Here is a 23,707-nt window from a genome sequence, read left to right as displayed (position 1 = left end):
GAAATAAATTCCTCAAGTTTTCACATCAGTCTGACCTTTAGATTTTATGTATAGTTTTTTTAATGTTTCATAATACAGCTGTACAAATTGACTAATGTTGAAAAATGGGACAGCACAAAACTATATTAGAACTGCAAATTCACAACCTGTGCATTGCTCAAAGTCAGCCAATCATTAATTATGGGGTCATGAACTGAGAAAACAAAATTCCCTTTGACATATAAGAGGTCATTGTACTATAAAAACATCCTGTAGGTTCATGACCCCTTTAAAGGATTCATAGGTATCATATCAAGGACTGTTAATTTTAATAGTTCACAACCTTTTTCGTTTTAAACCTAAAGGATTAGTTCACCTCCAGGACAGAAATTTACAGATAATTTACTCACCCCCTTGTCATCCAAGATGTTCATGTCTTTCTTTCTTCAGTTGTACAGATATAGTTTTTTTGAGAAAAACATTTCTGGAATTATCTCCATATAATAGACTTCAACAGTGCCTGTAAGTTTGAACTTCCAAAATGCAGTTTAAATGCAGCTTCAAACGACTCTTAAATGATCCCAGCCGAGGAATAAGGGTTTTATCGTTCATTTCTTAAATAAATTAATATTTATACACTTTTTAACCACAAATGCTCATCTTGTCTAGCTCTGCGATGCGCATGCATACTCTGTGTGCTAGGGGTTGCACCGACTAACCAACTAGGCAACTTTAATGCTCTACCATGACACTTTAAGCTTGATGTCAACTAGTCGCTGTTCCTATAGAGGGCGCAACAGGATACGAAGTCTTTGAAGTCGACTTTTGTCGAGAATGCATGTTTTAAACATCTTATTGTTAGTGCCATTTTACAGAGTTAGACAAGACAAGCATTTGTGGTTAAAAAGTGTATAAATATTAATTATTTAAGAAAATGATTGTTTCACTAGATAGACCCTTATTCCTTGGCTGGGATCGTTTAGAGCCCTTTGAAGCTGCATTTAAACTGCATTTTGGAAGTTCAAACTCGTGGGCACTGTTGAAGTCCACTATATGGAGAAAAATCCTGAAATGTTTTCCTCAAATAATATAATTTCTTTATGATGCTCTGCTATGTGCATGCGTACTCAGTGCGCTCTGGCTCAATAAAGTTGGAGGAGAAAATGAGGTGGGAGTTTTTCGACACACACCCTAACTGTATTGACCCGGAGCGCAAAGAGTAGAGTTAAACAAGACGAGCATTTGTGGTTAAAAAGTGTATACATATTAATTTATTTAAGAAAATGACAGATCGTTTTGCTAGATAAGACCCTTATTCCTTGGTTGGGATCGTTTAGAGCCCTTTGAAGCTGCATTTAAACTAAATTTTGGAAGTTCGAACTCAAGGGCACTGTTGTCCACTATATGGAGATAATTACTGAGATGTTTTCCTCAAAAAACATAATTTCTACACGACTGAAGAAAGAAAGACATGAACATCTTAGATGACAAGGGGGTAGGAAAATTATCTGTACATTTTTGTTCTGGATGTGAACTAGTTTTTAAAACTTAAATTTTATGTTAGTAGGTATTTTTTATGAGGTATTCACAAGTTTCTGTGTCACTCTATGTAGTTTTCTGTCCTGCTTTGCGCTATTGAGGCAGTGTGGAAAGTATTCAGACTTTTAATGAACACCCTGCGATTTAGAAAAATTCAGTTTTTGCCAAGCATCAGCTTTTTTTTTTTTTTAAATGGTCTACCTTCATCAGTCAGTCTTGTAACCGTCCTTGACTGAACTACGTGTGCTTTAGACATTGACTCACAAATTGATGTCAGAAACAATTTTATTTTTGATATTCCCTCCAACACTTCGACAGGACCGTTGCCTGCTGCTACCGCTACCCACACACAGACGCTAAATAAACCGAAGGGAGTTAGGCACAGCAGAAATTAGTTTTGCACCTAGAACAAGGTTTTGAATTTAGTCATTTAAGACACAAGATAATTAAGATCACTCTCTCTTTTGCTGTCTCCACCCCCCTACTGATGATTTATTCACATTTGCCTTGTTTTGAATAGCTCCGGCATGTTGCTTTACTTGATTTTTTTTTCAATTATTCATATCAGCATTGTCTACCTGTCACTACCTAGCTCTGTATGCAGATATCTCATTCTGTCTCTCTCTTCCGCCTGTCTCAGTACCCACAGGGACGATGTTATGCGACCGAACCTTGAATTATGCACACAGTTTAAGACGTCTAGCTTCAATAGGGCAAATGGTGAAAGCGTGTTTTACAAGGTTGTCAGATTATTTAAATTATCACGCGTGTGAGGCAGATATTTTACACGCCGGCGAACCAGACTTTAATTATGCGAACATGCATCATCCTCAACTCCATCAGGTAAACAAAGTTCATCTTCCTCATTGTGGTTTCCTCCTCCTCACTTGCTTCGAAGCTGTTTTATCCATCCATTTATTTTTCTTTCTTGTGTGAAACTTTTTAATGAGTTTGCCTCACTACTGGATGCTTTAGAGTGTGTGTTTTTTTTTTTTTTTTTGTAAGAGAAGGCTTTGAACTAAACATGTTTCATTTTATTCTGGGTAATGTCATTGCAGATCAGTTCAACTGAGACAACCAAAGAATCTACACATAAATAGTAAATACAATAAATTCAGAGTGACTTTATTAGTACAACTGTGGCAGCGATACAACTGTATATATAGATGAGAACAAAAGCTTGAGATATTCAACATGCAAAATATACTTCTGTTTGCAATACATATGTCCAGTGTCTGCTTTCCACAAATTGCCTCGCTTTGTGTTATAGTCCGACTCTTCCTCTTAACCTGAAGCAGGATTTGATGCTGTCAGTCATACGCTCTCCAATCCTTGAGAAATGAAGACAACCTGTCAGATTCCACATCGCTTTACTTCAGGCCCGAGAACGCCGTGTTCCCCGACGTGATTACAGAACTCATGACAGCCGGAATCTAGACTTCCTCTCAGCGAACCAAGCGCTCAGCATCTCTGGTCACCCAGGGGCCCATCAGAGTTCTTTCACATCTCACTCACAGATGGACTCCTCTCTTCTGTCTCCTTTCACTCCTCATCAAGTGTCTTTGGGAGCTGCAGCGAGTGCTTTTGTTTCGGTTTTATTTATTCATTGCATTTCTTTAAGGAGCAGAAGCTAACATTTTGAATCCTCGTGTCAGGATGGCATCGGAAATGGTGGTGTGTTACTCGCCGTTCTTCATCCCGTCTCTCAAGCTTTCTTAATTTCCCTTAAGTGCACCGACATCTGGAGCCCAATTAAACATTAACCAGAAGAATCAAGACTTCTACTCGCTAAAATATTTATTTTCACCACTGCTGTTCGTTGTTCTCCGCTGTTATTGTGCTCGCCATTGTTCGTCTCTGAAATGACTGTGCTGATTGAACAGACTCTTGATTTTACAGTTTGAAATCTGTTTAAGTCCTGTTATTTCACTTCGTGCTCTTCCCGTCGAAGCGGCACATGCAGGAAACAATCACCAGCAGCGGCTTATTACAGCAAGCTTGTCCTGCCTCTGACTTTCATCAACCCTCTATCACAATGATTCAGGCCTTTGTTGGACCATTGAGTGATTGCTGGAATGGAGCCCACACACAAAAACATGCCCTGCAATCTGCCGCCCTGATACTACCGTCTGCAGTTTCACACGGCTTGCTAAAATTATCCATCAGTCAGAAAGCTCCTCGTCTTCCTCATTGGCATTGGCAGTTTGAGTACAGGGTGTCCAAGGAAACGTAGTAGAAGAGTGCAGAAGGAATCTATATGAGGAAAAGGATTGTGGATGCTGTTATATTGGGTCACTCCGTAGACCTACTTCATGTTTTAATCTTTTTCTCAGTTATGAACTTGTGATTAATTAGCGATTGGACACTATCCAGTCCACTAAAGATCAGTTTTATAATTCGATTCAACCGTTCACTGGGTCAGTTAAGCTAGAATCTGAAAACAGATTCACTGTCTGAAAGAACTTTTGATATATGCGCTCTATATGCGCTGATTAAATATCCTAAAATGCTTGAAAATGTCAGTTAAATGGCCGTTAATATATTTTATATTGCTACACAAATTGCTACTGTTCAAAAGTATGGGGTGAGTTTTTTTTTTTTAAAGCAATGAATACTTTTATTTAGCAAGGATGCATTAAATTGATTAAAAATTACGATAACTACTTCTACATTTACTCACACACAAATCACATAAACTCTTTTAAAATTCTTTTAAACGTTCATCAAAGAACGCTATAACAAGTATATCGCCATAACTGTTTTTAACATTGATCATAATAGCAAGAAATGTTTCTTGAGCAGCAAATCAGCATATTAAAATGATTTCTGAAGGATCATGTGACATTGAAGAATAGACCAATGGCTGAAAATTCAGCTTTGCATGACAGAAATCAATGACATTTTAAAATATATAAAAAACCGAGCCAAATTGTTCTTGACATTTGTTCTAATTTTTAGAAAATGTTTAAAATACAGTATAATACAAGAGCTTACCATGAAGCTTCAGTACAGTTGACAAAGACAATGTGGAAAATGGCTTATTTTGGAAACTTAAGTAACTATAGCCAAAAATACATTTTATGGGTCAGAATTATCGATTAAATTTTCTTTTATGTCAAAAATCATTAGGATATTAAGTAAAGATCATGTTACATGAAGATATTTTGTAAATTTCCTACTGTAAATATATTAGCTCTTTTTTTGGATTAGTAATATGCATTGCTAAGAACTTCATTTAGACTACTTTAAAGCCAGTTTTCTCTATATTTAGATTTTTTTGCACCCTCAGATTCTAGATTTTAAAATAGTTGTATCTGAGCCAAATATTGTCATATCCTAACAAACCATACATAAGAGGTTATTTACAAAAGCTTATTTATTCAGCTTTCAGATGATAAATCTATATGACTGGTTTTGTGGTCCATGGTCACAAATATTCTACTGCCAACATTTTTACATTGAACAGTTGGATTGACGTATTGTTAGAGTTAAACATTTCGCAGTCACAGTGAGTTAAAACATTAGACCTAGAAAAATTTGAAATGTGTGTTTAGAAAATGAATAGAGTAATTAATGACAGAATTTTCATTTTTGGGTGAACTATCCCTTTAACAAGTAGGATAGATACAGTTTTTCCCAAACACCAGAGGAACTAATAGTAAGAATAAAATGTTAGAAAGTTTGCCAATCCAATCCAAGACATAAAAAAGCTTAATAAATGTATTATATGATCCTCTTTAATTACTGGGCTTTTATCGGCTAGGCCTCCCATTGCTTCATTTGTATTTAATGGAAACCGTACACTCACAGCTCTTCAGGATTGAAAAATATATTTTAGTGTTGCATTATACCATACTGCTGTGCCATACAATAGAAAAGAACAACATTGATCCTGAACAGAGAAAGGAAACAAAACATTTGATGTGAAAATAAATAAATAAACGCAAGCTCTAGCACTATTATTTATGATGCTGAAAATGCTGTTATTCAAGCAGACAAACAAGCGCTGCGGTGAACTTTTTCATTATGAATCTGACACTTTTCTCGATTTATTTCTTCTTTGTTTATTTGAAGTTTCAGTTCTCTTTTTTTCCCCCTGACATAATAGAAAGAGGAAGGGAGTACAAGCGTTTTTAACAATGTGGTCTTAATGGCTGGTTATTTTCTCTGGATATTGCGAGTTCTGAGGCAAAACGTCAGATGACTCTGCCGCTGCCCCATTGACTGGAATGAGCGAGGGAGCAGGTGTGAGCGTGTTTGCTATGTGTGACTTTGTATGTATGTCATCTGTCACGCCTGCTTTGTGTGTGCGAGAGAGTGTGAGCACAGGTGTTGTAGCCTCTATGAGTAGATAACATCTGCAGGGGCCAAATCTCTCCTCCGCCCACCCCTCCAGATGTGGCTTGTCCCTTGGGAGCAGGTGCCCAGGCGGTGTTGCTGAGCTGAACGGCTGGTGGGACATCCTAGGGGAGTGCTTCTCTGGTGGTGCTGTTGTCCTAATAACAACCTACGAAAACTGTCAGACTGTAACCTGAAACAAACCCTACCAGAAGGTGGAAAATTTCGGTAGTGTGTAAAATGACCCTTGGTTCACAAGTTGCCAAATTACCGGCGGATGAAATGGTGTGAAGTAGATCTAGCTTGTGAGCGCGCATTATTGGTGCTGAAACTTCTCTGGGTTGTACAGTATAAACATAAATGAGTTAGTTTAGACTGTAATATAATCCCAAGTTCTTTGCCATGGTCTTAAATGTCATTTCTTGTAGGGTAGATGCATTTTATTTAACACATACTTTGACTTTCCTTCTACGAGGTGTTGTGTATGTGTGTGGGTCTGTGTCATCAAGGCCTTATTTTGTTATATAGGTTGTAACTTCTATCTATCTATCTATCTATCTATCTATCTATCTATCTATCTATCTATCTATCTATCTATCTATCTATCTATCTATCTATCTATCTATCTATCTATCTATCTATCTATCTATCGTTCTATCGTTCTATCTATCGTTCTATCTATCGTTCTATCTATCGTTCTATCGATCTATCGTTCTATTTATCGATCTATCATTCTATCTATCATTCTATCGTTCTATTTATCATTCATTCTGTCTGTCTATCTATCTTTCTATTTTATATTTCTATCGCTCTATTTTATCTTTCTATCGTTCTATTGTTCTATCATGCTATTGTTCTATCTATCAATCTCAAATCTGTCTGTCTGTCTTTTTATCGTTCTGTCTATCGTTTAATCGTCTGTCTATCATTATATTTATATCGTCCTGTCGTTCTATCTATTGTTCTATCGCTCTATTGCTCTATCATATTATCATTCTACCTGTCTATCTATCGTCCGATTGTTCTGTTTATCTGATGTTCTATCTGTCTGTCTATCTATCGTTCTATTGTTTTATCTTTCTATCGTTCTATTGTTCTATCATGCTATTGTTCTATCTATAAATCTCAAATCAGTCTGTCTGTATGTCTGTCTTTGTCTTTTTATCATTCTATTTATCGTTTAATCATCTGTCTATCATTCTATTTATATCGTTCTGTCATTCTGTCTGTCATTCTATCTATTGTTCTATCGCTCTATCATATTATCATTCTTTCTGTCTATCTATCGTCCGATTGTTCTGTTTATCTGATGTTCTATCTGTCTGTCTGTCTGTCTATCTATCGTTCTATTGTTTTATCTTTCTATGGTTCTATTGTTCTATCATGCTATTGTTTTATCTATCAATCTCAAATCAGTCTGTCTGTCTCTTTTTATCATTCTATCTATCGTTTTATCGTCTGTCTATCTATCTATCATTCTATATATATCGTTTTATCATTCTTTATATCGTTCTATCGTTCTATCTATCATTCTATCGTTATATCGCTCTATCGTTATATCGCTCTATTGTATTATCATTCTATCTGTCTATCGTCTGATTGTTCTGTCTATCCATCTATCCATCTATCCATCTATCCATCTATCCATCTATCCATCTATCCATCATCTATCTATCTATCTATCTATCTATCTATCTATCTATCTATCTATCTATCTATCTATCTATCTATCGTTCTATCTATCTATCGTTCTATCTATCTATCGTTCTATCTATCGTTCTATCTATCGTTCTATCGTTCTATCTATCTATCGTTCTATCTATCTATCGTTCTATCTATCTATCGTTCTATCTATCTATCTATCTATCGTTCTATCTATCTATCGTTCTATCTATCTATTGTTCTATCTATCGTTCTATCTATCGTTCTATCGTTCTATCTATCTTTCTATCGTTCTATCTATCGATCTATCGTTCTATCTATCGATCTATCGTTCTATCGTTCTATCTATCATTCTATCGTTCTATCTATCATTCTATCATTCTATTGTTCTATCGTTCTATCAATCTGTTTGATCTATCGATCTATTGTTCTTTCTATCATTCTATCGCTCTATCACTCTATTGCTCTATCGTACATATTATCGTTCTATAGTTCTATCTGTCTATCGTCCGATTGTTCTGTTGTTCTGTCTGTCTGATATTCTATCTGTCTGTCTATCTATCTTTCTATTTTATCTTTCTATCGCTCTATTTTATCTTTCTATCTTTCTATCGTTCTATTGTTCTATCATGCTATTGTTCTATCTATCAATCTCAAATCTGTCTGTCTGTCTTTTTGTCGTTCTGTCTATCGTTTAATCGTCTATCATTATATTTATATCGTCCTGTCGTTCTATCTATTGTTCTATCGCTCTATTGCTCTATCATATTATCGTTCTACCTGTCTATCTATCGTCCGGTTGTTCTGTTTATCTGATGTTCTATCTGTCTGTCTATCTATCGTTCTATTGTTTTATCTTTCTATCGTTCTATTGTTCTATCATGCTATTGTTCTATCTATAAATCTCAAATCAGTCTGTCTGTATGTCTGTCTTTGTCTTTTTATCATTCTATTTATCGTTTAGTCATCTGTCTATCATTCTATTTATATCGTTCTGTCATTCTGTCTGTCGTTCTATCTATTGTTCTATCGCTCTATCATATTATCATTCTGTCTGTCTATCTATCGTTCTATTGTTTTATCTTTCTATGGTTCTATTGTTCTATCATGCTATTGTTTTATCTATCAATCTCAAATCAGTCTGTCTGTCTCTTTTTATCATTCTATCTATCGTTTTATCATCTGTCTATCTATCTATCATTCTATATATATCGTTTTATCATTCTTTATATCGTTCTATCATTCTATCTATCATTCTATCGTTATATCGATCTATCGTTATATCGCTCTATCGTATTATCATTCTATCTGTCTATCGTCCGATTGGTCTGTCTGTCTATCTATCTATCTATCTATCTATCTATCTATCTATCTATCTATCTATCTATCTATCTATCTATCTATCTATCTATCTATCTATCTATCTATCTATCTATCTATCTATCTATCTATCTATCTATCTATCTATCTATCATCTATCGTTCTATTGTTTTATCTATCGTTCTATTGTTTTATCTTTATATCGCTCTATCATTTTATCTTTATATCGCTCTATCATTTTATCTTTCTACCGTTCTATTGTTCTATCGTACTGTTGTTTTATCTATCAATCTCAAATCAGTCTCTATGTCTGTCTGTCGTTCCATCTATCTATCTATCGTTCTCTCGTTCTATCATTCTCTCATTCTATCATTCTCTCTTTTTGGGCTTTTTGTCTTTCAAGCATAGACAGTATTTTAAAAAATGGTGTCACTGCATTAAGAAGCAGCAGTTTGATTCTTTTCACGCTACACTGATTTAATACGATTGTCACAGCTTGAATAACCAAAACTCTGTGTTTATTGAATGGGATTAAGCAATCAAATGTAAGCCACAGCTGTTTATTTGGCCATAGGTACTGTAGGTAGATACTTACAGCAAATAGAACAGTATTAGATAAAAGCCTTGATTGATCACCCTTATCCTGATACAGATTATACCTATCTGCAGTCATTTATATCTTTAATCACACATTCATCCCTTCATTTCAAATAAACATGTGCTTTAGGGTTATGCTCGTCTCCCTAATATGTCTTAGAAACTGCCCACCATGTAATTTCCTATTCAGATAAAAAGCTTGGCATGGCAAACCTGGCATTCACGCCAAACACTTCACACGTTTGCATTCTTCCTCAGTTTGCAAAATGCGTTACTGTGTGAGGGCGAGATAAACACGGAGTTAGCACACAAACACACACCTCTGCTTACACTACTCACACTCCGGATTCTTAACAAACACTAAAACCAGACTGAAACGAAGGATCGTAACTGGACGGTGAGGGTGAACAAACAGCTCAAAGCTTGCACTGAGTTTGCATGGCTTTTACTAAGCTCAGGTTCCCCTGGAGATGGCCCTCTCACAACCATCCTGATAAAGATTATGGGATGTGGAAAAAGAATTGGGGATAAGGAGGAGAGAACCAACAGATTTGCATGCTAAGTCATGCACATCTTCAGTACACTGAAAGGATTGTTGTAGCTGTATGTTCATAGAAAATAAATATTTTCTGTTTGGTTCTATGACGTCAGCATTTCCGCCCATTTTCAGATGGGAAAACACACACAAACACACACACTGAATAGTAGATGGCTGAAAACCACTGTGTGCGAACTGCATTTCAAGATCAATCAGGATCAGGAATGTACATCATATAGTGCTCATGTAACACTGACTAAATGATTGCAGAATGATAGTATTGGTCTAAATGAGCAGAAGCTTCCTGATGTCCTAATGTGTGTATGTGTGCAGTTGCTGTTGTTCAGCACAGAGCTTGGTTTCCTAGATCAGAGAGATGATGCATGTCTGTCTCTTTCATCATCCCTTTATTCTTAGCCTATTTCAGCATCTTTTTTTTCATATAGTGAGCTGTTTTACTGTTCTTTTCTATAAAGCCTTTCACCATATGACTAGTTCTGGGTTATTTTTTTCTTCCTTTCTAAAAGAAAGATTGGCCATAATGTAAATTATAATGTTAACATAATTAAAATGGTAATGTAAAATGCAATTTCTGAGTTAAAATAGTTTATGCATCAGTTTAATGCATTAATTTGATTAAAAGCGACAAAGACATTTAAATGATTTCAAATAAAATTCTGTTCTTTTGAACTTTGTACTTAAAGAGTTTTCAACATTGCTAAGTTTTTTATAATCAAATCAACATATTAGAATAATTTCTGAAGTTTTAAATGTATTCAAATAGAAATTAGTTACTGTGCCTTGCAGAAGTATTCACACCCCTTCATTTTTTTTTCACGTTTTGTTGCAGCATTATGTTAAACTGCTTAAAATTAGTTTTTCCCCCACATCAATTTACACTCCATACACCATACATTTACATGAATACTTTTGCAAGGCACTGTTATTTTAAATTGTAATATTTCACAACATTACTGCTTTTGCTGTACTTTTTTTAATCAGATGCAGCCTCAAACTTTTAAGTAGTGATTTTATATATACAGTACGATAAGCTCAAAAGGCTGAAAGAGCTCACTTTCTTTCTGTTTTGCTAGTACTCAATTTGCCTCTGTTACTTGATTTCTTTGCAAAACACTGCTTGTTAAAGGTTTTGCATATTTGCTGTTGCAATCACATGTATACCAAAGCATGAAAGCAGAGCTTGCGCTTTTCTCTCCTCCCTTCCTCCTCCTCGTCTTACACTCAATAATGAATCTCTCTTTGCGCACCTTTACACTCATGTTGTTGATAATTTGCATTAATCTCCACATCTCTCTCCTCTTCCTTCCTCTTTTCTTTCTGAGACCTGCTGGCTGAGGGTTCAGTGCTAATGCAGTCTGAAGAGGCATATGATTGAACATTGCCTTTATATGGACACACTCACACACCTGCGTTTCTGTAAGCCTGTAATTACAGGCTTTTGGCCCACAAAACTGCAGGAAGACACTTACCAACTTGTCTTTAAGACGAAAGAAAGCTAAATGTCACACATTCATTTTATATTCATTGAATTGTTGATGCATACTACATATGTGTGAAAACAGCTTGTTAACATGCACATGGGCACCTGTCATTAGTCCTGTAATTTAGTGTTCATTTCATTGCTTACATATACTTTTGTGTTTTAGAGAATATGTAGTGATAATTGCATAGATCCGACACTACTGAGTGACACTGAAGAACACTCTCTCTCTCTCGCTCTGTGTGTGTGTGTGTGTGTGTGTGTGTGTGTGTGTAAGTAAGTAACAAAATACATCATAATTGCTTTGGCTCTTTGTGTGAGCTGTCTCATCACTTAATAGTAAGTGATGACTGCACTCAAAGAGTCAATTACAGATCACAGATCACTCATACACCTGCTCCAACCTCCCAGACCATCAAACACCTGCCCCAGAACCCCTCCACCACCGATTTACCAGCACCATCTAAAACCCATGAGAGAGAATCAGGACTATAGTGTAAGAGTGAAAAGACACTTTGTGATATAGAGCTGTAATATGTCTTTTAAGTTTGAATGTCTTGCTCATTGACCTGTTGACTAAACCTGATCACGCACTCAGCGTCTCAAAACCAGAAACATCAAAAAGCGCATCATTATTTCTCTTTGGTAACAGAAGTTTGCAGTACTTGTAGAAATACTGCAGTTTCACACAGAATTGTGTATTGTATTGCTGAAATGTTGTTGGTATAATCACAGGTGTGGTTACATACACCTTGGAGAATCTGCAAAATACTAATTGTTTTTCCAAAATAGGAGGAATCATACAAAATGCATGTTGTTTTTTTATTTAGTACTGACCTGAATAATATATTCCACATAGAAGACGTTTACATATAGTCCACAAGAGAAAATAATAGTTGAATTTATAAAAAAATTACCCCGTTCAAAAGTTTGCATACACTTGATTCCTAATACTGTGTTGTTACCTGAATTATCCACAGTTGTTGTTTTTTTGTTCGGTGATAGTTGTTTATTTGTCTTGAACAGTTAAACTGCCTGCTGTTCTTCAGAAAAATCCTTCAGATCCCACAAATTCTTTGGTTTCTTAGCATTTCAGTGTATTTGAACCCTTTCCAACAATGACTGTATGATTTTGAGATCCATCTTTTCACACTGAGGACTACTAAGAAACTCACATGCAACTATTACAGAAGGTTCAAACGCTCTCTGATGATTCAGAAGGAAACGCAATGCATTAAGAGCTGGGGGTGAAAACTTTTGGAATTTGAAGATCAGGGTAAATTTTACTTTGTCTTCTGGGAAAAAAAGCATGTGAGTACCTACTGTAGCTTCTGAAGGGCAGTACTAAATCGAAAAAATATATTTAGGCAAAACAAGAAAATATGCACACATTCATGCTGTTCAAAAGTTTACGCCTCGGGCTCTTAATCCATTGTTTTTCCTTCTGGAGCATCAGTGAGCGTTTGCGCCTTCTGTAATAGTTGCATATGAGTCCCTCAGTTGCCCTCAAAGATGGATCTCAAAATCATACAAATTCAAATACACAAATGCTGGAAAACCCAAGCATTTGTGGGACCTGAAGGATTTTTCTGAAAAACAGCAGGCAGTTTAACTGATCAAGACAAACAAGGGACTTATGAACAACTCAGTATTAAGAATTAAGCATACAGGGTAATTTTTATAAATTCAACTGTTATTTTCTTTTGTGGACAATATGTAAACATTTATCAGTAGTAAATAAAAAATAACGTGCATTTTGTAGGATCCCTCTTATTTTGGTAAAATAATTAACATTTTGCAGATTCTGCAAACTGTATGTAAACGTTTGACCTCAACTGTAAATGTGAATTTACGTGGATACCAATATCAAGAATGGAAATTGCTTCTGAAGAAAGCTCATTGGCCTAGTGTTAGCTGTTCATGAGATAGATGGCCTGTGGAAACAGCTGCTCTTATGTTTAGTTTTCTAGTGGACAATGATCTGTAGCCTCTGCCACGGGGAAGAAGTTCAAAGAGGTTGTGGCCAGAGTGTGTGGCATCCGAGATGATTTTTCTTGCCCGTTTTCTCATTCTGTTGGGGTGTAAGTCCTGGATGGGAGGGCAAGAGTGCACCAGTAATCCTCTTAGCAGTCCTGGCTGCCCATGTAACCCTCTTTTGTCCAGTTTGGTAGCTGTCATTGAGTCTGTCCTGTGCACCACTATGACGGTCTGCTAAGTAGAACCGAATCAGCAGCTCTTATGGGAGGTTGAAGTTCTGGTGAAAGAAGTACATCCTCTGCTGGGCCTTTTTTTTCCCTCTCTCTTGGGCGTTGTAGAGCTAATGCATATGAAGGATTTTATAGACTCTCATAGTGTCTAGAAACTCCTATCACTCCACATGCATGATCTTTTCATATGGCTTTATTGGATTTGGCGAGGTGCCTGCTTTTGTTTCATATGGAGGCTACTCATGTGTCCGTGACTAGTACTTTGTATTTGAGAGAGGAGCATGTGATGAGGGTTTGTAATGATGGACATAAGTACAGAGCGTGGGCAGGTGAGTGTGGATGGATAAAGGACAGCATTAGTTCTCGTTGAGTAGTTTTTGTTCTATTAGAGAGACAGAAAGAAAAGGAAAAAAGGGAGGAATGAGGCTTTAACACCGATACGGCTGACTGGCCTCAACCTATATAAGGTTTGACCCTTACTACTTGGATAACACATCGGTATAGCACTGTCAGATGTGGGTTTGAGGAGTTAAAAGTGTGCGTTTGAAGTGCTTCTACTACTAAATTGTTTAACCCTTCGTCTTTTGTTACACATTTCTTTTTTTTGCGCAATATGGTAGGTCTTTAACTGAAAATAAAATGTAAAACCAGCTTTTTAAAAAAAGAAAGAAAATTCAAACACATGAGCTAGAATGAAACACCAAAATGACTAATGAGTGAAAAATTAGCAACTGCTCAGATTTTAGCATGAGGAAAAACAACAACAGCATCAATAAACAGCCAGTTTAATTCTAAGGGGTGGAGAAATGGAAAAGACTAAATTATTAAACTAAATTATGACTTTTTTAGATTAAACTTTAACTAGCATTATACGTGAACATCAAAGTATAGAAAAGTAAAAAACTCATACAGTTATAACCTCTTTAATGTTAATAGTTTGTTCACTTATAACTTTCTTTTCCCCACTTTTAGTGTTGAAGTATGTGTCAGTTCTGGAGTTTCTTGTTAATGATTAAAAAAAAAGAAGAAGAAAATCAGTTCATAATTTTATTTTTGGGTTCTCTGAAAGAACTGCTCTCTTAATAGCTGAGATGATAAAATATTAAGCATGTTAAAACATTATTTAAAAGTTAATCTTGGGTCATGACGCTGCTGCTGTCCAAACGCTGCAGCTTTAATATTTTATAGTTCCCTGCGGAGGATGAATATGAGAGAGCTTTCCACATCTTTAACCTCACTGTATTGGTCTCTGTTATTTAATTTTTTTTTGTCAATACAATCATCTATCTATTCAAAGACAAGGCTGAGGATATAACATGTATTTTTCATGCTTTTGTTTTTATACCACTTTATTTTACAGTAGTTTAGCATGATGTTTAAAAGAGTACTGTTAATTTATCTTTTAGCCACCATAAAAACATTTTGGTCATCCCACATGGTTTTGTCTCAGTTTTCTGATGCTCTTTCTTTCAGTGTTTTAATTAACGCATTGTTGGAATGAGAAATGTACTTTTCTGTTGCCAAAACATAAATGGATGAGACTGTACTCATAAAGTTATGGTGAACTAGATTTTCTAAAGCAAATGCGAGTGGTTTTTACACGTGCTAAACTAACTGTCATGTGTGTTGTGGGTGGTGGCAGACGATGTTTTCTAGCGTTCAGAAAGAACTCGATGAAGCACAATGGAATGGAACAGCATGCTGGGGTCTCGAGATTTGGACTATTGTTAACTTGACATGGCGTGCATAAGAACACAACACTCGTGGTGGGACGCTCAGATAACAACTGCCAAAGATGTTTGTTTGAGTATGTGTGTAGGCCTGTTGTAGTGCTTTAATGAGAATGCATGCAAAGATGCAACTTTTCAGAGATGATTTATTTGCATAAACACACAAACTAGATTTATATATATGGGTCATTCTACAGAATTGGTGCAAACTGCTCCCACAACCAAAAAAACTCATTTAAAAAGCTTTTAAGAATTAAAATCTTGGATGTTTGATGAAAAGATGTAAAATATCAGTAAGCTTAATATATGTAAAATCATAATTGGGAGGTGGCTGTCCCTAACCCTAACCCCTAAATTGCAACTTATAAAAACAATATTGAAAACTGTTTTGTATTTTATTCCATTGTTGTTTTTAAAAATATCTTTAAAGTTTACCCCCCCCCCCCCCAAAAAAAAAAAAAATATATGTTCTTTGTAAATCACGCAACTTTACGTAAACAAAAAAGTGTCCCACATTTTTCATGTTGGCTGAGACTGATTTTAATTACAGTCAAGCCCGAAATTATTCATACCCCTGGCAAATTCTGACTTGGTTACTTTTATTCAACCAGCAAGTTTTTTTTTTTTTTTACTGGAAATGACATGGCTTCTCCCAAAAGATAATAAGTTGATGTACAAGAGGCATCATTGTGGAAAAAAATATTTCTCATCTTTTATTTACATTTGAGCAAAAAGTGGCATGTCCAAAATTATTCATACCCTTTGCAAACTGTCACAGTCTATGGGAAAATCCAAAGTTCTATACCATTCCAAATAATCCAAGCTGTTCTAAAGCATCCTAATTACCCTGATTCATTGGGAACAACTGTTTTAATCAACTCAACAGGTGAAAAACAGAAGCTCTCTGCTGTTGGTTTGTGGACAGTCATGGCTAAGACAAAGGAGCTCACTGAGGACCTGCGGCTGTGCATTGTGGCTGCTCACAAGTCAGGAAAGGGCTATAAGACCATATCTAAATGTTTTGAAGTTCCAGTGGCTACAGTGCAAAGTATTATTAAAAAATACAAGATGTTCTGCACTGTGAAAAATCTCAGAGGACGTGGTCGGAAGCCAAAAGTGACACCTGTGCTAGCCAGGAGGATAGTGAGAGAGGTAAAAATGAATCCAAGAATCACCAAGGCCATCCTGATGAATCTGGGCTCTGCTGAAGATGCAAGAAGAAAAAAAGGAGAAGCCTTCAACCCTAAGAACACCATCCCCACTGTCAAACATGTTGGTGGGAACCTAATGTTTTGGGGTTTTTTTTCAGCTGGTGGACCAGGGAACCTAATCACAGTAAACGGCACCATGAAAAAGGAGCAATACATCAAAATTCTCAACAACAACATCAGGCAGTCTTCAGGAAAAACTTGGCCTTGGGCACCAGTGGACATTTCAGAATGACAATGACCCAAAACACACAGCAAAAGTGGTGAAGAAATGGTTAGCAGACAAAAAACATTAACACTTTGCAGTGGCCCAGCTAGAGTCCTGACTTGAATCCAATTGAGAATCTGTGGAGGGAGATAAAGATCAGGGTGTTGGCAAGGAGACCCTCCAAACTGAAAGAGTTGGAGCTCATCGCTAAAGATGAATGGGCAAAAATACCAGTGGAGACATGCAAAAAGCCAAGAAAGGTTTTTCTATTGATTATTGAGAAGGGTATGAATAAATCTGGACATGCCACTTTTTGTTCAAATGTAAATAAAAGATGAGTAATAATTTTTTCCACAATGATGCCTCTTGTACATCGTCTTATTATCTTCTGGGAGACGTCTGTCTCATTTCTAATAAAAAAAATAAATAAATCTTGCTGGTTGAATAAAAGTAACTTTAAGTCAGAATTTGCCAAGGGTATGAATAATTTCGGGCTTGACTGTACACCACTAAATTTTTGATAGTAAATATTCCTGTGTCCGTCTCTCATAGCTACAAGGTAGGTCCCATCATTTTGAGGTTGAAATTGTTTTCTAAAGTCTGAAAATCTGAGTGTAACTTTAAGGAAAGTCACTACCGAACACCTTTTTTTCAGCAATTAAGCACACTTTTTTGGGAGTTATTCCATTGCATTTAGGTTTTATATGTGTACCACTGTTCCAAACTCCGCTAGCTAACATCAAAAATATCTAAAATGGTCACTACCGAAACATGTAGTGAAACGTGTACCTTGGATATTATAGAATTTGCATACATACGTTTTTCAGAGACGTTTCCAACTCTGACTTTGAACCAATTCTGTAGAATGGCCCATATATACATATACATATATATATATATGTGTGTGTATATATATATATCTCTATCTAGTATCATGGGATGTTAGCAGTGTGAGATGCACTGACTGGAGGAGATGGGAGCGACAGAGGGCACAGACTCTAATAAATGGGAGGGATAATTGTAGCCTGTACAGTAAATCAATACTACTCCTCACACCCAGGACTGTATGTAGCCTCAGGAAAGGCTGTTGATTTCCAATTTCCATGCTCATTAAAATGAAATGCGCCCTTTCCACTCTGTTAATTATGACGCTCTGCCAAGTTACTGTTGCGAACATGTACGCGCACTCGCACATACTCATCTCGACCTCAGATAACATTAGACTTCGCCTCAGCATGTGTCATCTTGTGCATAAAAGGAAAATATGAATATATAATTTTCAGCTTTTCTTGTCTTTTTCTCTTTTTAGGTAATTTTTCTGTCTTTCATTTGCTGTAATTTCATGCTCGTCTCCTCTGATAGACATGGAAGCTGTACATTCTAAGGGTGTAGAAGGCACTCAGTCTTTATTCAAGTGTCAGAAGCGCTCTTTTTAATATTTAACTGGATGAAAACACTTTGAAAACTCATTTTAAGCCTTTTTAATATCTGTCTGTAATCTAAAAGTCTTTTGGTGCATCTTATGAGGCCTAGTGCAGTTGAAAAAATAGAGTCTCTCTCACCATACCTCTTTCTGCGCATTTCATCTTCCGTTCTGTCTTTCTGTGTCCATTCTGGTCTAGAAAAATATGTGTACTATCAGTTGTTCCTGGCTGGAGGCTGAGCTCTGGTGCTTGGGAGAGATCAGAAGGGATGATTTGTGGTGGCTCGTCTCTCCTAACTCGACCAAAAACCAAAACAGAAGTACAGCTAACACTTACAGAATCTCATTTATCTTTTCCAGTGGCTCTCAGAAATGCATCTTGAATCAGGAGATTTGATTTTCTTTCTGCCTGTCATTCATCTTCCTTGCTTAGTTTTTTTGCTTGGGTATATAAGTGTGGTTTATCGTGGTCAGCTTAAAATCTGAAAACCTATTTAAAAAAACGAAAATTCAGCTTTGCAATCACAAGAATAAAGTACATATTAAAACGTATTAATAATTGTTCTAAATTTTAATAATGTTTTACAGTATTACTGTTTTTACAAATACAGCCTTGGTACTTGACTTCTTTCAAAAACATTAAATATAATATTTATAATTATTACATCGTATGGGTCAAAATTGTTGAATTTTTTTCTTTTATGCCAATAATCATAAGGATATTAAGTAAAGATCATGTTCCATGAAGATATTTTGTAAATTTCCTACTGTAATTATATCAAAACTTCTTTGAAAAACAAAAAACATTTTGGTTTTCTATTTTAATATATTTTAAAATATTATTTCTGTTATGCGAAGTCAGCCTTTACTCCAGTCTTCAGTGTCACATGATCCTTCAGAAATCATTCTAATACGCTGATTTATTACTATTATTAATAATATTGGAAACTGTTGTGCTGCTTAATATTTTTTTGGAACCTGTGATTCTTTTCTTTTTCTTTTCTTTTTTTTTTTTTTTTTTTTTTTTTAGGATTATTCAGTGAATAAAAAGTGTAAAAGATCAGCATTTATTCAAAATAGAAATCTTTTCTAACAATATCTTTTTTCTAACAAAAGTCTTTGCTATCACTTTTTATCAATTTAACACATTCTTGCTGAATAATTTTTTTTTTTTTTAAGAATTTAAGAAAGACTAAAAATTAACTGACCCCAAACTTTTAAATGGTATATATTTATATCGTTATAAAATATTTATATTTAAAATAAATGCTGTTCTTTTTCAACAAAAAATTTTCAACAAAATACTAAGCAACATAGTTGCATTACAATAGTTTACATTACAATAGTAGCAACATTACAATAGTTTTAATTACTATTATGAATTGCTAAGAACTTCATTTGGACACCTTTAAAGGTGATTTTATTTTTTTAAATAGTTGTATCTTGACCAAATATTGTCCTATCCAAACAAACCATACATCAATGTGGTATTTATTGAGCTTTCAGATGATGTAGAAATCTCAATAAAAAGACCTTTTTTTTTTATACAGCTTTTAGTTGATGTTAACTAGGCCACATTAATAGGCTATTAAGTAATTGTTTTAGGGTTCTGTCAAAGGTATTCTACAATCTTTTATAATTTCATATATTATTATAATGACAGTTAATGTTATAATAATGCAGGTTATGGTATTAATAAATATTTATTAATGAAGCATTGCCATTGAGGTACATTACGATGCATTTAACTTGACTTTCAGCTTTCATCAGTAGAGAATTAGATAAATATGGATTGATTTCTGGGGCAAAATCATCTTTGCATCACCCACTTTGCACTTTCCTAGTCAATTACCAATAGATACATCAAGTCTGGCCTGCATTTGTCCCTCTTTTTGAATATATAAAATTTCCTGTAAATACTTCCCATTAAAGTATGTGATATAAAATGGCTGGCAAGTGTCGTTTTATGTTAATTTAAAATACTTACGGTAGCAGCTGCTCTAAGTTTGTGGTCTGCTTTATCCCGCCAGCCACCTAATTATCAGAAACATAACTATCAGAGCACGTAAGGCTGAGAAAAAGAATGGGAGATAAAAGAGGAGGTTGTTATTTCTTATTATTATCGTCGTAGCGTATTTCTTATTGAAACCCCACACACGCTTTCTATTTCTCCACACTGCAGTCCTGTGACATTATCGCTGGCCTCAACATATAACAGAAAAGCTACATTAGCTTATTTTTTGCCTTCGATTAAATCTCATATCTCTCATAAAGCAATTTTCCCATAAAACACAGATAATACATGACCGAGAAAGTCTCCAGCAGGGAGGATGGTCCGTGCATTATGGATGCGTTGCCACCGCTTGGCCTTCTCTCTCTGAGGAATAGAATTAAACTCGTGTCCCATAGCTCATAGCGGTTCAGACGCGGCAAATGCATCGGTATGAATAGAGAGGGTGTTTGTGATCCAATCAAAGCAGTACATCACCTTGACAAGGGCGCTAGTCGGGTCCCTAAACCCACATGCACAAAGACAATGACGCACACTCATACGCGGCGAATATCCGATAAAAACAGAATAAAATGAAACCACTGATATTATGAACACACCACCAGTTTTCTTGGGAACCAGATGTGAAGCCTATCTGGAAGTGATCTAAATTATAACCGTTTCCCACCTTCAAGGTTGTACGTTTGGATTTCGAGACGAGTTCCTGAAGAGCATTTAAATCTCTTTTTATGCTCATTTGGGAGGTTTTTCTTTGTATTAAATTTTATTCAGCCGATAGACCTTGACCTGGCGTAAATGAGCACTATTTCCTCTGCTCTGAACTCAATAATTGATGAAGGCGGTTGTGTTTCTGTGAATTGAGAGTTGGAAACAATCAATTCCAAACAGAAGAGGAAAAACATCCCTCTTAGGAAAGGTAGAACTTTTTAACATTCTCGTCAGGGAAAGCGACAGCTCTGAGATAATGCTCATTGTGGCTCGTTCCTCCAAAGCACCGGTCTCATTTTCTGCTCCCTGAGGTGTCTTTTGCTGATGGAGATCTTCAATGCTGTCTGCCGTGATATACTCACTGTGGGACAATGAGACCGCCATTTTAAGCAGCCTTTGATCAGATAAAAGCATTCAGCAGGTATACATTTGGTTTTTTCATGCAATTTTGGTTTGCTGATTCTCTTCATGCAGCATTTTTATTTATCGAAATCATTTGGGGTTGAAAAAACAGGTTTATTTTAGTTGCTGGGGGAGATTTTGTCATCATAGCAGGCTGATATGTGGGAAAGACGTCCTTCTGTGCGCAACACTGTTAATCTCAGCGAGGAGAGATACACAAGCAGAGATGGAAACTCTTCCACCCTCCAAAAATGTAAAGCACACCTCAGGGGATCTGGGGAGGCCATTCGTCATGTAGACGCTGAACAAAGAATTCAGTATCTGAAATGTTCATCATTTGTATAGCTGCCACGCTCATTTTTTTAGGCTTTAAACCACCTTCAAACCCTTTAAAGGTAACCAAAGAGTGGTCATTTGTATTGTAAGTGTGGCATCACTGTGTTACTATTACTCATATTTTAGGTTATAAATTTGAAGAAGCTCCTTATGTATTTATGTCCTGTACAGACAGTGATCCTGAAATTACTTGTGTTATTCAGAAGTATACAGTTTTGGTGAATGATAAAACAAACTAGATAAAAAAAAAAAAGTTTGTCAAGACAAACTTTAAGTTGGCTTGAGAAAACCAGACCAGAAAGTATAAAAAGTTTAAAACGTTTAAAAAGGTTCAAAGTTATAACTAAGCTTGACAGTTTAAAATAGTTTCAGTCTGAAATAGTTTTAAAAGCTTAAAGTTTGATAGATAGCTTTCTAGCATGATTAGCATATTGCTAGTGTGATTTGTAAGTTACAAGCATGTTGTTAGCATGATTATCAAGTTACCAGCATGTTGTTACAACGTTTCTAACATGATTAGCATGTTGCTAGTATGATTAGCAAGTTACTAGCATTTTGTTAGCATGTTATTAGCATGATTAGTAAGGTACTAGCATGTTGTTAGCATGTCACTAGCATGTTGCTAGCTTTATTAGCATGCCACTTACATGTTTTCAACATGATTAACATGTTACTAACATATTGTTAGTATGTTTCTAACGTGATTAACGTTACCAACATGTTACAACGTTTCTAGCATGATTAGCATGTTGCTAGCAATGATTAGTAAGTTACTAGCATGTTGTTAGCATGATTAGCATGTCACTAGCATGTTGCTAGCATTATGAGCATGTCATCTACCACGTTTTCAACACGATTAACATGTTACTAGCATGTTGTTAGCATGTTTCTAGCATGATTAACGTTACTAGCATGTTGTTAGCACATTTCTAGCGTGATTAACATGTTACTAGCTTGTTGTTAGCATGTTTCTAGTATGATTAACGTTACTAGCATGTTGTTAGCACGTTTCTAGCGTGATTAACATGTTACTAGCTTGTTGTTAGCATGTTTCTAGTATGATTAACGTTACTAGCATGTTGTTAGCACGTTTCTAGCGTGATTAACATGTTACTAGCTTGTTGTTAGCATGTTTCTAGTATGATTAACGTTACTAGCATGTTAGCACGTTTCTAGCGTGATTAACATGTTACTAGCTTGTTGTTAGCATGTTTCTAGTATGATTAACGTTACTAGCATGTTGTTAGCATATTTCTAGCGTGATTAACATGTTACTAGCTTGTTGTTAGCATGTTTCTAGTATGATTAACGTTACTAGCATGTTAGCACGTTTCTAGCGTGATTAACATGTTACTAGCTTGTTGTTAGCATGTTTCTAGTATGATTAACGTTACTAGCATGTTGTTAGCACGTTTCTAGCGTGATTAACATGTTACTAGCTTGTTGTTAGCATGTTTCTAGTATGATTAACGTTACTAGCATGTTGTTAGCACGTTTCTAGCGTGATTAACATGTTACTAGCTTGTTGTTATGTTTCTAGTATGATTAACGTTACTAGCATGTTAGCACGTTTCTAGCGTGATTAACATGTTACTAGCATGTTGTTAGCACGTTTCTAGCGTGATTAACATGTTACTAGCTTGTCACTACCATGTTTTCAGCATGATTAACATGTTACTAGCATGTTGTTAGCATGTTTCCAGCATGATTAACGTTACTAGCACGTTAGCACCTTTCTAACATGATTAACATGTTACTAGCATGTTGTTAGCGCGTTTCTGGTGTGATTAACATGTTACTAACTTGTTGCTAGCTTGTTGTGGCATGTTTTATCACGATTAGAATGTTACTAGCTTGTTGCTACCATGTTTCTAACATGATTAGCATGTTACTAGCATGTTGCCAACATGATTTTATCACAATTAGCATGTTACTATCTTGTTGCTAGCATGTTTGTAGCATGATTACCAGTTACTGGCATGTTGCTAGCATTATTTTAT

General features: G+C 35.7%; 1 protein-coding gene across 1 annotated transcript in view; it reads left to right on the top strand.

Moving 5' to 3' along the window:
* Nucleotides 1-23,707, top strand: part of diaph3 (diaphanous-related formin 3) — a 491,335-nt gene that overhangs the window by 152,329 nt on the left and 315,299 nt on the right. The gene's annotated exons all lie outside the window — the stretch shown is intronic.

This window comes from Garra rufa, chromosome 20 (genome assembly GCF_049309525.1).
Source record: "Garra rufa chromosome 20, GarRuf1.0, whole genome shotgun sequence".
Classification (NCBI taxonomy): Eukaryota; Metazoa; Chordata; class Actinopteri; order Cypriniformes; family Cyprinidae; genus Garra; species Garra rufa.
Note: the sequence above shows the minus strand (reverse complement) of the source record. Positions and strands in the feature narration are given on the sequence as shown.